Source organism: Diceros bicornis, chromosome X (genome assembly GCF_020826845.1).
Source record: "Diceros bicornis minor isolate mBicDic1 chromosome X, mDicBic1.mat.cur, whole genome shotgun sequence".
Classification (NCBI taxonomy): domain Eukaryota; kingdom Metazoa; phylum Chordata; class Mammalia; order Perissodactyla; family Rhinocerotidae; genus Diceros; species Diceros bicornis.
This window is the reverse complement of record NC_080781.1, coordinates 96,356,701-96,374,865: the sequence shown is the minus strand read 5'-3', so window position 1 is coordinate 96,374,865 and position 18,165 is coordinate 96,356,701. Positions and strand designations below refer to the sequence as shown.

General features: G+C 39.0%; 1 long non-coding RNA gene across 1 annotated transcript; it reads right to left on the bottom strand.

Moving 5' to 3' along the window:
- Positions 1-1,383: 1,383 nt before the first annotated feature.
- LOC131401274 (uncharacterized) lies at positions 1,384-17,623 on the bottom strand. Its single transcript, XR_009217622.1, has 3 exons — positions 17,389-17,623; positions 2,673-2,876; positions 1,384-1,796 (listed from the first exon to the last, which is right to left on the bottom strand). It is a non-coding gene; the product is annotated as an uncharacterized LOC131401274 (long non-coding RNA).
- Positions 17,624-18,165: the final 542 nt, after the last annotated feature.

Genomic DNA, 18,165 nt, shown 5'->3' with positions numbered 1-18,165 from the left:
CATCAACAAAAGTTAAAAAAGTAGGGTGATATGTTCTGTTAGTAAGACTGTGGGGAAAGTCACGTTTATACATTGCTAGTGGGAATATAAACCAGTACAAACCCTCTGGAGAGAAATTTGGAAATACCTAACAAAACTACATATGCACTTAACTTTTGGCCCAATAATCCCACTACTGGGAATATAACTTGAAGACGTATTTCCACTGATACAAAAATACTTATGCCCAAGGTTACTCATTGCAGCACCGTTTGTAATTGGAAAATGTTGAAAACAACTTAAATGCCCATACATAGGTGAGTGGTTGAATGTGAGTGATCCAGCCACACAATGGAGTCCAGTGCAGCTGTAAACAAGGATGAAGCACTCTATGGAGTGATAAGGAGTGATTTTCTGGGATGCTGTTAAGTGAAAAAGAAAAAATGCAAAGGAGTATGTGTGGAACGCTAACCTTCACTTAACAAGAACATCTTATAGTAAGGAAGGAAATATACAAAAAAGGATAGGGTCATGTCAAAAGAACACAGAACTAACCAAAAGGAGATCCCAAAGACCAAAGCTGGAACAATTCAAGGAACAAAATCAATAATGATATAATTTGATTATAACTCATAGTAAAACATAGTTATTCATGAGTCGATACTGATACAAATAATTTGAAATAAATTTTATAAAATAATTTTTATAAATAACTTTAAAATGTATAAATAAATGAATGAGGGAGAAAGGACAGCTTTTCAGGAGAATTCCAATGCATAAATGTAGTAGGAATGAAGAAAATAGAAAGTCATCATCAGTCACCACAATAATTGTTGTAGGTAAGATTCCCAGATGGATTATAAAAGTAGTGAATAAAAGTCTGAGAAGAAATAGGATATATTCATAGTCTTAAAGTATTTCCTAGATGATATTTATTACTTACAAATGGGAAAGTAGTACCATTACAATGGTGCGACATAATTGCCACCATCTTAATCAAGTGATCAAGATGATTATTATCAGTAATACAACATAAGGACATCATGTACCCCTGACATGAGGCACAGAGAAGGGAACAAAATCACTTTTGCAGTATTGTGGTATAAGACCTAAAATAAGACCCAATAATATGTATGCCTTAACATCTAGGGAAAATCCAGAGGGCCTTGAACGGCCTAACTACAGCTTCTCCTCCTTACTGTGCTCCCTCGAATAAGGTCCCTTAGCCAAAGAACCTTCCTTATCACGGGAACTGGGCACTGTGCCTGCTTATCCCTGAGTAGCAGGTTTCAGTTTCCCACCAGCCCACAGAGTTATTCAAACAAGCCAATTACTTTCTCCCAGGTGAACCAAGGGTCTCTTCATCCTCTTGTTACTATAAAGACTGCCCCCGCCACAGCCCCTGCTTCTTCACTCTCTTCCAGAGCGTGGCACCGTGAGGCTCTACCTGGTGTGTAGTGTCCTCCCCCCTCCAGGCTGTGAATAAATGTTACTAATAAACTGCTACGGATCTCACTTGTCCAGTGTTGGGTATGATGTGTTCAGCAACACCCATAACACTAGCGTGGAAATCCCTCCATCACCAGTGGAGTGAAGGGGAGGAGAAGCAAACAGGTATTCTTGCCAAAAATGTATGACTTCAATCTAATCATAAGAAAATATCAGTCAAAGCCAAGTTGACAGTCTATGAAGTACCTGACTAGTATCTTCAAAAGTGTCAGGGTTGTGAAAAACTCAGGAAGACTGAGGAACTGTCAGCCTGGAGGAGACTAAGGAGAAATGACGGCCAAATGCAATTCGATATCCTGAACGAGATCCTGGAATAGAAAAAGGACATTAGCGGGACAACTGGTGAAATTCAAATAAAGTATCTAGATTAGTTAATAGTACTGCATCAACGTTAATTTCCTAGTTTTGATGATTTTTCTATGATTACATAAGATGTTAACATTAGGGAAATCTGGGTGAAGAGTTTGCTATTTTTTGCAACTTTTGTGTAAGCCTAAAATTATTTCAAAATAAAGAATTAAAAAAGCCAAAATCAGTAGTTAAAGGAATGGTTATCCTATAAATGACACTGTTTAATAACAGTTTAACCAACTGAAATATAGTTAGGAGGATGGATAGAAAGATGAATAAATGCTTCTATCACAATCATCCATTAAAAAAGGAATTCAAATTTCTTTAGACAGCCTATTATAAGAAATGAAACTAGTCATCTCCAAGATGTAGACGAACGTATTTTGCTCTTCATGTGAAAAAAGCATTTTTAAGTATAAAAGAAATGCAATAGAAAGAGAAATATATCTATATATAATTCAATATTTACAATTTAAAGTCTGGGATATCAAAACTAAGTGCAAACAAAACTAAGACGCAAAGGAGAAATGTAATTTTTTTAAGAAGAGAAAGGCTGACGGATTTTAAAGAGGGAGCATGAAACGATTAGCCATACAATTGAAGCGAATTACACGTGAGGATAGAGGGATGCATAGACTGTGGAGAGGAGAATGGATTACTGAGAAGTCTAGCTGGATAGCCTTTTTTATTAATCCCTAAACCTTGACCCTGGGTAATTTAGGCTAATATAGGTGTAAGTTACAGCAAGTACACTGTTGTAATTTACGTAATTGGAAGAAGAGTTGGGGAAAACTTGGAAGCCATCCAAGACCTCAGCAGTGGGAGCCCCTCACCTTCTCTTGCGAGCTTCCCACAAACAAGACCCAATCTTGGTAGCGCTGGGCATCTTAACGATTCCCTCTCAAAGTTAAACTGGCCAGAAGAGGACTTCAATTGGTGCAGCTTAGGTCAGACGATCCCCTTTCAATCAATCAGCTCTGTCCCGGGAGGCGGGGCCAGACTCGTGACCCGCCCTGAGGAATAGAGTTCAGTCGATCCTGGCAGGGATGAAAGGATTGTCATTACACGCGCGCCCCCCACCGGCTTAGATCTCCTTCGGTGGAAAGCGAGGCACAGTGTCTCCGCTTGTGGCCTGGGCACTGCCCTGCCAGGGTTTCTACCAGGCCGGGTCTGAAAACCAGAGAACTAATGTTCAAATTTATTGGCTATGCTGCGTGGGATGTTAAACATGAGTGGCTGCTTGATGACAAAAAATTGTCTGACATTAGTGTCCCTGGTGCTCTGATACATTAAACAAGGAGTCGAGTCCCCACGAAAGATAGGAAAAATGTGTTCTGGCCTCTGGCAGGGAAGCCAGCATAGCATTTGCATTGACACGTGACAAAAGCAGCGCAAAGGAGAAAATTTCTGTCCATGTAATAATAGTCCTATCAATTACAAGGATAGCTAATATTTGTTGGTTTCCAACGCTCACCCCACACTCCTGATGACACTTCTTCCCTGTTTGTTTCTTTTTCTTTTCCACATTGTTTACCACCTTTTGGAATACAATATATTTTATTCATATGCTTTTTTTTTAATTGTCCATCTTGCATAGTGGAAAAATATAAATTCCAAGAGGGCAGAAATCCTTGTTTATTGTTCGTTAAGGTATCCTAAGTGCCTATAGTAGTGCCTGGCTCAATGGATACTTGAATATTTGTTGAATGAATACGTGAATTTTTCTCCAGCCATGGTAGCCTCTTTTCTGTTCCACTACCACCACCTCACCAAGCATGCTCCCATGCCATTACGTGTTTTCATGTAACAGCCTGCCCCCAGATATCTCTATAACCACCTTCTTTACTTAATTCACATCTCTGGTCACCTTAGCAGACAAGTCTCACTCGTCTTCTTGACACTTAGTATGCAATCGTAGTTTTTGGTTTATTGGCTTTGCTTTAGTTGTTTTGTTTTGTTTTGTTTTTCTGTTTTCTTTTGTAAATGTTTCTTTCTTATGTTCTAATTGCAGGTAAAGAAGTAGACCAGCCATGACTTTTCATTTTTGCAGTGCAATGTCATCTTTTGGTAGATGGGATAATGGCATCAGATATCTTAAGATTAGGTCCCCGGCTTTATGGCTTTACCACTTAGTAGCTACATGACCTTGGCCAGGTATAGTAACTCTTCCAAGATTTCATTATCCATCTTTAAAATGAGAATGGCAATTGATAGGGCTGTTGATGGGGTTTCATTTGGGTAACACATATACAGGGCTTAGCAGAACACTTGGCGGTGTTGAAAAATGTATTATCATTGACTGTAAGTTATCAGAATTGAAGGTCAGGAGATCTGGGGTTCTTCCCAGTTTCTATATCTTAAAGACGTTTTGTGGAAGATTAGCTGTCCATAGATGTGTGGTTTTATTTCTGGGCTCCCAATTCTATTCCATTTATCTTTCTGTCTGTTTTTCTGCCAGTACCATACTGCTTTGATTACTACAGTAATTGTAGTATATTTTGAATTCAGGGCGTGTGATACCTCCAACTTTGTTCTTTTTTTACTGTTGTAAGTACTAACCCTATACTTACTCACTTCACCCTCACCACAACCCATGAGGAGGACATATCGTTGCCCGACTTTAAACATCAGGGAGTTGAGGCACAGCAAGGGCAGGGCTAGCGAGTCACAGGCTAAGATCTGAACAGATGCTGTGTGGCTGCTGAACCCCATGTCTAACCAGTGCACACCACTGCTTCTCTTCTGATAAGACCCTCAACCTCACTGTTCATCAGGGCACAGCAAAATAAATCAAACTAGGTACAATTTTTTCCTTAGTTAAATAGGCAGGAATTTAAAATATTGATAGTAATCACTGTGGCTTGGAATTAGAGGAAAATGTGACCTCTGATAATCTAGAATTGTTCCCCAACATCTCGTCTTCCTTCCTGTCCTTCAAGGACTTTCCCATTCTAAAGGCTTTCCTGTGGAGGGGCTAGGGATGCTCTTGCTTCCCCGCTATTTTTTTATATAGTTGCAAGAGAAATAGATATTTATTTTAGGTAAAAATAAATAACATTAAAAAAGGGGAAAAATCATTACCCCAAACATACCAGCTGAAGATAAGCTCTGAATGTTTTCATCTGCATTATATTCTTCCAGAATTTTTCTCATGTGGGTATTTATATATTTATGCAAGTTTGCATATATTCGTGTATTTACCTACAAAAGATAATATCTCATCTTATATGTACTTTGGTAACCTGCTTGTCTCATTGTAGTGGGTTGTATTTTGTCTCTTAGATATGTCCAGGTCTTAACCTTCTCATATATGTGAATGTGACCTTAGTAGGACATAGAGTCTTTGCAGATCTAATTCAGTTAAGGATATTGATGTGAAATGACCTAGGATTTAGGATGAGCCCTAAATCCAAAGACTCATGTCCTTCTAAGAGAAAGGGGAGGGAGATTTCACACACCCAGAGAAAAAGGTCCTGTGAAGACAGAGGCAGAGACTGGAGTTATGCTGCCACAAGCCAAAGAGCTACAGAAGCTACCAGATGCTAGAAGAGATGAGGATGGATTCTCCCCTAAAGCCTTTGGAAGGAGCATGGACCTGCTGACACCTTGATTTCAGACTTCTGGTCCTCAGAACTGTGAGTAAATACACTTCTGATGATTTAAACCGTGAAGTTCATGGTAATTGTTATGGTGGCCCTAGGCAACTAATATACTCGGTAGCAACATATTCCAAATGACAGTGATTGTGAATAAACATCAGTCTATGCCCCATTTTTCATGTCTGTGGGGATAGTAATGCCAAGAAGACATAGATAAAAAGAAAGAAATATGGCTAAAGTTTATTATGTACCAAGTGCTTTCTATGTATTGAGTCATTCAGTGCTTTTAGCTCCCGTATGAGGTAAATACTGTTGCTAATCCCCATTTTACAGACAAAAAGCTGAGGGACAGAGAGAAGACGGACTTGACCCAGGACTGCACAGTTAGGGAGCAGAACAGAGTAGATTTGTACCCAGCACTACATGCTCCAGAGCCTGGGAAACTGTCAAAGATTTGTTACGTGACAGAAGCAATCTGCACAATCATGCATATTTTAGGTGGTCATCAAAAGTAATACTCAGTATATTAATATATTTATACAAAATATCTGGACCTAGTGACAAAAAAGTGGCTTGTGACTTTGGTGAGAGCATATTCATTGAATCATGGGGACAGAAGCCATAGTGCAGTGAAAGAAGTAGTCAGTGGGAATGAAGAATGTTAACAGGGAATGCAGAAAACTCTTTCTGGAACTTTGATTTTGATGGGAGGAGAGAGAGAGAGAGAGCCTATGACTGAATGGGGATGAGGGGTTCAAAGAGGGATTTTTAAAAATCTTCAATTCCTTGAAAGTGTAAAAGTTAATGTGCAGGAGTCCTCACATCTCAGATTTAACTTTTGAATTTGCCCGTATTCCTCTCTTATTTCCACTTTAGAGTTAATGAGAAGCTCCAATGGAACAGTATGGGTTTTTGAGCTCAATATGTATTTAGCTATCAGTGAATGGAAGAATGGATAGTTGTGTGTCAAAGTCATGCTAGTAATTCGTGAAAAATGCTAACTGGGAATGTAGAAAACTTTTTCTGCAACTTTGATTTTGAAGGAGGAGAGAGAGAGAGACAGAGAGACAGAGACAGAGAGAGAGAAGCTTGTGGCTGCATGGGGATGAGGGATCCAAGGAGGGAGTATTTAATTTTCAATGCCTTGAAAGTTGAGCAAGTTTAAAAGTTGAGGTTTGCAATTCTTTTCTTTCAGCACTTGTGCCACTTTCTTACTTTATGGCTCCTTATGAGAAATTTTCTGTCATTCACATTGTTTTTATCTCATAAGTAATCATGTCATTTCTTTCTCCCTGCTTTCAAGATTTTTTTGTGTGTGTTTAATTTTCTGAAGTTTGATTATGATGTATGTTTTCATGAATTTCTTTGGGATTATCATGTTTGGGGTCTGCTCAGCTTTTTGAACCTATAGGTTTATGTCTTTTGCCAAATTTGAAGTTTGTCAGCCATTTTTCCTTCAAATACGTTTTATGCCATGCACTTTTTCTCTTCCCTTCCAAGACAGCAATGATATGAATATTATATCTTTTGTTAGAGTACCACAGGTTTCTGATGTTTTGCTCTATTTTTTTTAGTCTATTTTCTTTATGTTCAAATTGGGTAATTTCTGTTCTATCTTCATATTCACTGATTCTTTTTTCTCTCCTCTCCATTCCACTGTTGCATTCATCCACTGAGTTTTTATTTCAGTTATTGTATGTTCCAATTCTAAAATTTTCATTCAGTTCTTCTGTGTATCTTCTATTTCTTTGTTGAGACTTTCTATTTTTCTTTGTTTTCAAACATGTTTGTATTTACTCATTGAGCCACTTCTATGATTACTTCAAAATCCATGTCAGATAATTCCAGTATCTTTGTCATCTCAATGTTGGCATGTGTTGATTGCCTTTTCTCACTCAAGTTAAGATTTTCCCAGTTCTTGGATAGAAGAGAGATTTTTGTCTGTATCTGGGATATTTTGGATATTATGTTATTAGACTGTGGGTGTTAATTAAATCATCTATTTTAGCAAGGCTTCAGTGACACCATGCCAGTGGGGGAAGGGGATCACAGTCTCCTAACAGCCAGGTCGGGATGAAAGTCCAGGTTCCCCACTCAGCCTTCTCTGACACTGGATTTGGGGTGGAAGGGGAAGAGGTGCCTCATTACTACTTGGTAGAGGTGGGATTTCAGGCTCCCCACCAGGCCTCCACCTACACTACCCTGGCTGGGAGAGGAAACATACCCCCTTACTGTTCCCCATGTGGCTTCCACTGACACCATGGCGGGGGGGAAGCTCATTACTGCCCAGTAGGGGTAAAAGTCCAGGTTCCCCACTCAACCTCCATGAGAGTGCATGAGAGTGGAAGGGAAGGAGTGACTTGTTACTGCTTGGTCGAGGTGCGATTTCACTCCTGACCAGGCCTCCACTGACACCGCACTGGTAAGAAGGGAAAGGCATTTCCTGACTTCCCTCCATGTGGCCTCCCCTGACACTGTGGAGAGGAGGAGGCCTCCTTATCACTGGATGGTCATGAAAGTTTTACTGCCCCACTTGGCTTCTGGTGACACCAGCCCAGAGAGGAGGGGAAGAAGGATGCCTTCCCTTCTACGAGAGAGGATGGGAAGGCATCTCATTCTCACTGGGTGTGGGTGGAAGTCAGGCTCCCTGCACGGTCCCCACTGACACCATGGCGAGAGGTGCTTATTTCCACGAGCAGGGATGAAAGTCCCTGTTCCACATGCAGTCTTCTCTGACACCACCCCAGCGGGTGGGGAGAGGCACATGGTTACAATCAACTGAACGTGGAATCCACATTCCCCACTCAGCCGTTGCTGGCATAGTGGGGGTGGAGCTGTGTTTCATTCTGTGGTGTCGGTCTCAGATACGGTAGTTGTTGTCTAAAAGCTTGTTTCCCCTTGCTAGGTTTCCCCTTTTCTGCTTCTCTGTCTAGATACAGCAGGCTTTTGTTGGAGCTCTTTTTGTTTTTTCTTGTTGGCATTTTTGGGTCTCCTGCTTCTCCCCCACCCAGTCTGGCATATACGGGGCAAAAATAAAACTAAGGGAATTAAATGCCATGCCATTAGTTGGTTCCCAAAGTCCCTAGCCCATCTGCCTTTTTTCTCTCTACCTTTCAGAGTCTTCTTATTTTTGTTTTACCTATAAAATGCAGAGGTTTTATCTGTATCTATCAGAAGTCATTGGGAAAAGTGTGTCTACTCCATCTGTCCCCCAATAAGAAGTCCTTTCCTTTTATTTTTAACATAGGTAAAATTTTATATATTTACATTCCTCCAGTTTTTAGATAAAATGTACCATTCTATACATTCTTTTGTGTACATTGATGTTTTTACTTAACAGTATATCCTGGAGATCTCTCCATAACTCTATGTAGAGATACTCATAATTCTTCTTTAAGATTACGTAGTGTACATACTTTTCTCTGATTGTACAAGTTTATTGATCCAGCACATAAGTGATGAATATTTAGGTTGTTCCCATTCTTTAGCTAAACAGTAGTCCCCCCCTTATCCGCAGGGGAATGTGTTCCAAGATCCCCAGTGGATGCCTGAAACTGCAGATAATACCGAGCCCCACATAGACTATGTTTTTTCCTATACATACATACCTATGATAGAGTTTAATTTCTGTTAGGCACAGTAAGAGATTAACAACGATAACTAATAATAAAATAGAACAATTGTAACATTATACTGTAATAAACAGTATATGAATGTGGTCTCTCTCTCTCTCTCAAAATATCTTATTGTACTGTATTCACCCTTCTTCTTATGATGATGCTATGAGAAGATAAAGTGCCTATGTGATAAGATGGAGTGAGGTAAATGATGTAGGCATTGTGATGCAGCAAATTTTCCATTTAATATTTTCGGACCACAGTTGACCGTGGGTAACTGAAACTGCAGAAAGTGAAACCATGGATAAGAGGAGAGTACTGTACAAATAGCACCGGAGTGAATATCTATATCTATAATCTTTTTGTGTCACTGCCAGTATATCTTTATATATATTTTATATATAAGGGATATATATAAAATATCTATAATATATAAATGTATGTACATGTGTTATTTACATATTTAATATCTGTGATGTATATATTTATTTGTGTTTATATTTCTGGACATGTGATTTCTGAGTCAAAGGGTAAGAGCATATATAATTTTGCTAGGTTTTATCAAATTCCTCTGCAGAGTGGTTGTATTAGTTTCCTATAGCTACCATAACAACCTGCCACAAACTTGGTATCCATAAACAACAGAAATTGATTCTCTCACTGTTCTGGAGGCCAGAAGTCCAAAATTAGATTCACTGGGCCAAAATCTAGGGGTCAGCAGGGTTATGCTTATTTCAAAGGCTTTGGGGGAGAATCTGTTCCTTGATTCTTTCAGTTTCTGGTGGCTGTTGGCATTCCTTGGCTTGCGCCTGCATCATTCCAACCTCTGCCTCCTTGGTCACATTGACTTCTCTTCTGTCTGTGTCAACTCTCTCTCTGCCTCTCTCTTAAAAGACACTTGTGATTACATTTAGGGCCCAACTTAATAATCCAGGATAATCTCCCTCATTTCAAGATCCTTAATTTAATCACATCTGCAAAGACCCTTTTTCCACATATGGTAATATTTAGAGATTTCAGGGATTAGGGTCTGATCTCTTTGGAAGCCAATATTAAGCCTACTACAGTAATCATAACGAATTTTGCATCCCTGGGGGTAATGTTTGAAAGGACATAATTTTCACATCCTCACCAAATGAGTGTGTTGACAAACCTTTGGATTTGCCAATCTAGTAGTTTAGAAATTGTATCTTAGTGTAGTTTTAATTGCATCTCTCTTACTTGAATCAAGTTTGAGATTCTTTTCATAGATTGGAAGACGTTGTGCATTTTTTTGGTTAATTGTTTATATTTTTTACCTGTCTTTGATAGGGTTGCTGTTTTTAATGCCTCTACATTGATACACTAATTTATAGAAGGATTATCAATATTTTGTTAGAGATACTGGTTGTAAATACTCTTTCCCAGTGTCTTTTAATTGGCTAGCGTGTGTTTTGGCATGTAAAGTTATTGTTATTTTTGGGTACTCAAATTTATCTGTCTTCCTCGATGTGCCTGGAATTTGAGTCATAGTTAAGAAAGTTACCTCCACTTCCAGATTATAGAGGTGTTTACCCATGTTTTCTCCTAATACTTGTATGTATTCTTATTTTTTACGTTTAAATCTGAATCATTTGTAATTCCTCGTGATGTAAGATGGAGAAATGGATCTCTTTTTACCTTTTTAACCATATGGTTGTCTACTTATCACAATACCAGTACTTAAAACTGATTTATATGTTGCCTTAATCATATTTAAAACTTCTGAATATAATTGGACCTACGTCAATATTTTCTATTCTGTTTCATTAGTCTTTCTGTCAGTTCATGCGACAATACCACACTCTTATACTGTACATTCTTTATTTTTTAAATTTTTTGTTTATTGCAGTAACATTGGTTTATAACACTGTATAAATTTCAGGTGTACATCATTATACTTCTATTTCTGCATAGATTACATCATGTTCACCACCCAAATACTAATTACAACCCATCATCACACACATGTGCCGAATTATCCCTTTTGCCCTCCTCCCTCCCCCCTTCCCCTCTGGTACCCACCAATTCAATCTCTTTCTCTATGTGTTTGTTTATTGTTGTTATTATCTACTACTTAATGAAGGAAATCATACAGTATTTGACCTTCTCCCTCTGACTTCTTTCACTTTGCATAATACCCTCAATGTCCATCCATATTGTCACAAATGGCTGGATTTCATCGTTTCTTATGGCTGAGTAGTATTCCATTGTGTATATATACCACATCTTCTTTATCCATTCCTCCCTTGATGGGCACTTAGGTTGCTTCCAAGTCTTGGCTATTGTGAATAACGCTGCTATGAACACAGGGGTGCATGTATCTTTAAGCATTGGTGTTTTAAAGTTCTTTGGATAGATACCCAGCAGTGGAATAGCTGGATCATATGGTAGTTCTATCCTTGATTTTTTGAGGAATCTCCATACTGTTTTCCATAGTGGCTGCACCATTTTGCACTCCCACCAGCAGTGTATGAGAGTTCCCTTCTCTCCACATCCTCTCCAACACATGTTGTTTCCTGTCTTGTTAACTATAGCCATTCTGACCAGCGTGAGGTGATATCTCATTGTAGTTTTGATTTGCATTTCCCTGATAGTTAATGATTTTGAACGTCTTTTCATGTGTCTGTTGGCCATCTGTATATCTTCTTTGGAGAAATGTCTGTTCAGGTCTTTTGACCAATTTTTAATTGGGTTGTTAGTTTTTATGTTGTTGAGATGCATGAGTTCTTTATATATTTTGGAGATTAACCCCTTATCAGATGTATGGTTTGCAAATATCTTCTCCCAATTGTTAGGTTGTCTTTTTGTTTTGTTGATGGTTTCCTTTGCTGTGCAGAAGCTATTTAGTTTGATGTAGTTTGTTTATTTTTCCTATTGTTTCTCTTGTCCGGTCAGACATGGTGCTTGAAAATATGTTGCTAAGACCGATGTCGAAGAGAGTACTGCCTATGTTTTCTTCCAGAAGTTTCATATTTTCAGGTCTTACATTCAAGTCTTTAATCCACTTGGAGTTAATTTTTGTGTACAGTGTAAGGTAAGGGTCTACTTTCATTTTTTTGCATGTGGCTATCCAGTTTTCCCAACACCATTTGTTGAAGAGACTTTCTTTTCTCCATTGTATGTTCTTGGCTCCTTTGTCAAAGATTAGCTGTCCATAGATGTGTGGGATTATTTCTGGGCTTTTGATTCTATTCCATTGATCTGTGTGTCTGTTTTTGTGCCAGTACCATGCTGTTTTGGTTACTATAGCTTTGTAGTATATTTTGAAATCAGGGAGTGTGATACCTCCAGCTTTGTTCTTTTTTCTCAGGATTCCTTTACTTATTCGGGGTCTTATGTTGTTCCAAATAAATTTTAGGATTCTTTGTTCTATTTCTGTGAAAAATGTTGTTGGAACTTTGATAGGGATTGCATTGAATCTATAGATTGTTTTAGGAAGTATGGACATCTTAACTATGTTAATTCTTCCAATCCAAGAGTACGGAATATCTTTCCATTTCTTTGTGTCTTCTTCAATTTCTTTCAGCAATGTTTTATAGTTTTCCATGTACAGCTCTTTCACCTCTTTGGTTAAGTTTATTCCTAGGTATTTTATTCTTTTTGTTGCAATTGTAAATGGGATGGTATTCTTAATTTCTCTTTCTGCTACTTCGTTGTTAGTGTATAGAAATGCAACTGAATTTTGTATGTTGATTTTGTATCCTGCAACTTTACCATATTCATTTATTACTTCTAAAAGTTTTCTGGTGGATTCTTTAGGGTTTTCTATATATAAAATCATGTCATCTGCAAATAGTGACAGTTTCACTTCTTCCTTTCCAATTTGGCTCCCTTTTATTTCTTTCTCTTGCCTGTTGCTCTGGCTAGGACTTCCAGTACTATGTTAAATAGGAGTGGTGACAGTGGGCATCCTTGTCTGGTTCCTGTTCTTAGAGGGATAGCTTTCAGTTTTTCACCATTGAGGATGATATTAGCTGTGGGTTTCTCATATATGGTCTTTATTATGTTGAGGTACTTTCCTTTTATCCCCATTTTATTCAGAGTTTTTATCATAAATGGATGCTGTATCTTGTCAAATGCTTTCTCTGCATCTATTGAGATGATCATGTGATTTTTATTCTTCATTTTATTAATGTGCTGTATCACGTTGATTGATTTGCGAATGTTAAACCATCCCTGCATACCTGGAATAAATTCCACTTGATCATGGTGTATAATCTTTTTAACGTATTGCTGTATGCGATTTGCTAGTATTTTGTTGAGGATTTTTGCATCGATGTTCATCAGTGATATTGGCCTGTAATTTTCTTTCTTTGTGTTGTCCTTGTCTGGTTTTGGTATCACGGTAATGTCGACTTCATAGAATGAGTTAGGGAGCTTCCCCTCCTGCTCAATATTTTGGAATAGTTTGAGAAGGATAGGTATTAAGTCTTCTTTGAATGTTTGGTAGAATTCACCAGGGAAGCCGTCTGGTCCTGGACTTTTATTTTTGGGGAGGCTTTTGATTACTGTTTCGATCTCCTTACTGGTGATTGGTCTATTCAAATTCTCTACTTCTTCTTGATCCAGTTTTGGAAGGTTGTGTGATTCTAAGAATTTATCCATTTCTTCCGGATTGTCGAATTGGTTCGCATATAGCTTTTCATAGTATTCTCGTATAATCTTTTGCATTTCTGAGGTGTCTGTTGTAATTTCTCCTCTTTCATTTCTGATTTTACTTATTTGTGCCTTCTCTCTTTTTTTCTTGGTGAGTCTAGCTAAAGGTTTGTCAATTTTGTTTATCTTTTCAAAGAACTAGCTCTTGGTTTTATTAATTTTTTCTATTTTTTTTTGTCTCCATTTCATTTATTTCTGCTCTGATTTTTATTATTTCCTTTCTTCTACTGATTTGGGGCTTTGTTTGTTCTTCTTTTTCCAGTTCCTTTAGGTGCATTGTTAGATTGTTTATTTGAGATTTTTCTTGTTTGTTGAGATAGGCCTGTATTGCTATAAACTTCCCTCTTAGAACCGCTTTTGCTTTATGCCATAAATTCTGGCATGTCGTATTTACATTTTCATTTGTCTCCAGGTATTTTTTGATTTCTTCTTTGATTTTTTCGTTGACCCAGTCGTTGTTCAGTAGCATTTTGTTTAATATCCACATATTTGTGGCTTTTCTGATTTTCTTCCTATAGTTGATTTCTAGTTTCATACCGTTGTGGTCAGAAAAGATGCTTGGTATTATTTCAATCTTCTCAAATTTATGGAGACTTGTTTTGTGGCCTAATATGTGATCAATCCTGGAAATGTTCCATGTGCATTTGAAAAGAACGTGTATTCTTCGGTTTTTGGATGGAATGCTCTGTATATGTCTACTAGGTCCATCTGTTCTAGTGTATCATTTAAGGCCAATGTTTCCTTATTGATCTTCTGTTTGTTTGATCTATCCATTGGTGTAAGTGGACTGTTCAAGTCCCCTACTATTATTGTGTTACTGTCTATTTCTCTTTTTATGTCTGTTAATAATTGCTTTATATATTTAGGTACACCTACATTGGGTTGTGTAGATATTTACAAGTGTTATACCCTCTTGTTGGATTGTTCCCTTGATCATTATGTAATGACCTTCTTTGTCTCATTTTACACTTTTTGTTTTAAAGTCTATTTTGTCTGATATAAGTACTGCTACCCCAGCTTCCTTTTCATTGCCATTTGCATGGAGTATCTTTTTCCCTCCCTTCACTTTCAGTTTGTGAGTGTCTTTATGTCTGAAGTGTGTCTCTTGTATGCAGCATATATATGGGTCTTGTTTTTTTATCCAATCAGCCACCCTATGTCTTTTAATTAGAGCATTTAGTCCATTGACATTTAAAGTAGCTATTGATAAGTGTGTACTTACTGCCATTTGTTAACTTTTTTTTTCTCAGTGTTTTAGTAGCCCTTCTCTGTTGCTTTCCTCTTCTATACAGAATTGATGGTCACTTTAGTTTGACCTCTGTCTGAAAGCTGTACTCTTTAACTCCCCTCCTCCCTCATGTTTTTGATATCATATCTAACCTCTTTTTTGTGCATTTGTATCCATTACGTTCTTATCATGGAAATAGATAACTTTTCCTATTTGTGGTCTTCTCTTTTCCCCTTAAATCAGTCCCTTTAACATTTCTTGTAGCACTGGTTTCTTGGTGACAAACTCCTTTAATTTTTGCTTGTCTGGGAAATTTTTGATCTCTCCTTCCATTTTGAATGATAACCTTGCTGGGTAGAGTATTCTTGGCTGTAAGTTTTTTCCTTTTAGCACTTTAAATATATCATGCCATTCTCTTCTAGCCTGTAAGGTTTCTGCTGAGAAGTCAGCTGATAGCCTTATGGGGTTTCCTTTGTATGTAACTTGACATTCTCTTGCGGCTTTTAGGATTCTCTCTTTATCTTTAATTCTGGACATTTTGATTATGATGTGTCTTGGTGTGGGCCTCTTTGGGTTTATCTTGTTTGGGGCTCTCTGTGCTTCCTGTACCTGGAGGTCTGCTTCCTTCCTTAGGTTAGGGAAGTTTTCATCTATTATTTCTTGAAATAGATTCTCTGCCCCCTTGTCTCGCTCTACTCCTTCCGGGACACCTATAACACGAGTGTTAGTGCGCTTGATGTTGTCCCAGAGGTCCCTTAGACTGTCCTCACTCTTTTTAATTCTTTTCTCTTTTACCTGTTCACCTTGGGTAATTTTTTCTAGTCTTTCGTCCAGCTCACAGATCCATTCTTCTGTATCCTCTACTCTGCTTTTGATTGAGTCCTTCTAATGAATTTTTCATTTCCAGTATTGTATTCTTCATTTCTGATTGGTTCTTTTTTATATCTTCCATTTCTTTGTTGACATTCTCACTGAGTTCATCTATTCTTCTCCCCAGATCAGTGAGCATCCTTAACACTCTTAGTTTGAACTCTCTGTCAGGTAGGTTGCTCATTTCTGTTTCACTTAGTTCCTTTTCTGGGGTTTTGTCCTGTTCCCTTACTTGGAATGTATTCTTTTGCCTCCTCATCTTGCCTCTTTCCCTGTGCTTGTGTCTACATATTAGGTAGGTCAGCTACGTCTCCTGTTCTTGGATAGGTGACCTTATGTAAGTGATGCCTTAGGAGGCTTCCAGTGTGCTTCCCTCAGTTCTCAATGTTCCAGGGGTGACCCCTATGTGGGCTACGTGTGTCCTTCTGTTGTGGCCTGTTTGCTCTCCCTGTAGGCACCCAGGGAGGCCGAGTTATGCTCCTGGCCAGCTGTTGTAATGCTCAGCTGCTTGTAGTTGTTGTGGGCCCTTCAGTCTCTTTATCAGGTGTGGGGAGCCCCAGCACAGTTGGCTGCAAGTTCTAATAACACATTTGTGTTGCAGTATTTCTTTTAAGTGAGTAGGCCCCCAGCGTGGCATGTTGTTAGGCTCAGGGCCTTACAATTGCTGTAAGCCTCTAGCCTATTAGGTCTCTTGTCAGCTCTCTGAGGATTGCAGCTGGGTGGGGCTGGCCTCAGGCACAGGAGCACCCAATTGTTTCAGACTTTGGAAGGTGGGGCAAACCCCCTATGTGGGTCTTTGAGAAGCACAAGTCTTTTGCAGCTGACAAGCCCTGCCGCCCACAGGTCCACAAATACAGTCAACACAGTCCTGCCCGGTGTCCTCACCCCGACCTCCCCAAGCAGACCCAGTCTCTCCACGGTGGGAGCCCCACCCACTCCGCCACCACCCCACACTCTCCACAGGCTCCTTGTGGACACCCTACCCCTCTAAAGTCGGCTCAGTTGCCAGGCTGCAGAGAATCCAGTCACCAATCTATGCAGGCCCACAAGTTGCCTGAGGGCTTGTTGTTGGGTGGTGCCAGTCTCTAGGGTGGGCTGCCTGCCCTGCCTGAGATGGATTAAATCAGTGCTCTAGTGGGTGGGGCAGACCCTGGGCTAGCAGGCCTCAGGGAGAACTCCAATGGCGTCTGTGTCAGCACACCCACACCAGGCCACAACAGTGGCCGCCGCCAATGTCCCAGTCCCTGGAGAGGTCTCACCCCTCACCGAGATGCACTCAGGGCCTATTAGGTGAGTCTCTTTTCACCACAGCACTGTGCACCTTTCTTTCTGGTGATTTTAGGTTGCTTTCTGAAATGGGTGAGTTTGTGCGTGGGCCCTTTAAGAGCCGGTTTTAGTTTCTTTGTGAACTGGGTTTTTTGGGGGTACTCCCCAATGTTTTAGTAGCAGGCACAGTCAGATATTATGCCACTCATCTCGATTGTGCTGGGTCCACAAAATGCCCTCAGTAGGGGCGCTCCCCGGCTCAGGGCCCCGCTCCTCCAGGGAGGCTGCGTACCTGTGAGCTGCTCCCAGTGGCTGTGAAGCTGGCAGCTTGTGAAGGCAGCATTTTTCCTCTCCAGAAGGGAGTCTCTGCCTCTTCCCCCTCAGTTAGGATTGTCCGTTGTTGCAGGAGTTCTTCTTATCCAGTTTTCAGTTCTGTCTCAGGGGTAATTTTTCCACGAGTAGTTGTAAATTGGCTGTGTCCATGGGAGGAGGTGAGTTCCGAGTCTGCTTACGCTGCCATCTTGACTTCTCTCCTCTGAAATAAATTTAATTAAGTAAACAAGTTTTAACATCAAAAGTAAGCTTGTACAAAATTAGAATTTGGTTTTCTCTCTCTTAAAATGGATAATTTTCTTGAACTTTTAGTCTTCTATTGAGAAATAGATTATAAAAGATTTTCTTTACTTTTGAGTGAATCTCACTTTGGTTAAATGGATAACTAAGCATTATTTCACACTGAGCATTTTTTCCTATTTGACCAAGTGTTTTAAAACCTTTTGATATTTTTGATAAACTTCCCCCAAATTTCAAATCCTAAATTAAGTCTTTATTTTGACCTGAAAAAAAATTTTTTTCTTTGAAAATTTTGAGAGGAACCATAGGACTACTTAAAGAAGTTTGTTCTCTCTTCCTGTAAAGAGGAAGACACTAAACTAATTAGGCTTATTTGATATGTTAAATTACATGGGAATCATTGTCAAATAAGTGATGATAAACCTTCTTAGGTTATATTGCATGGGTGACTGTTACTAATATGTGTTTTTCTTTTTTTCTTTTTTTGTTTGTTTTG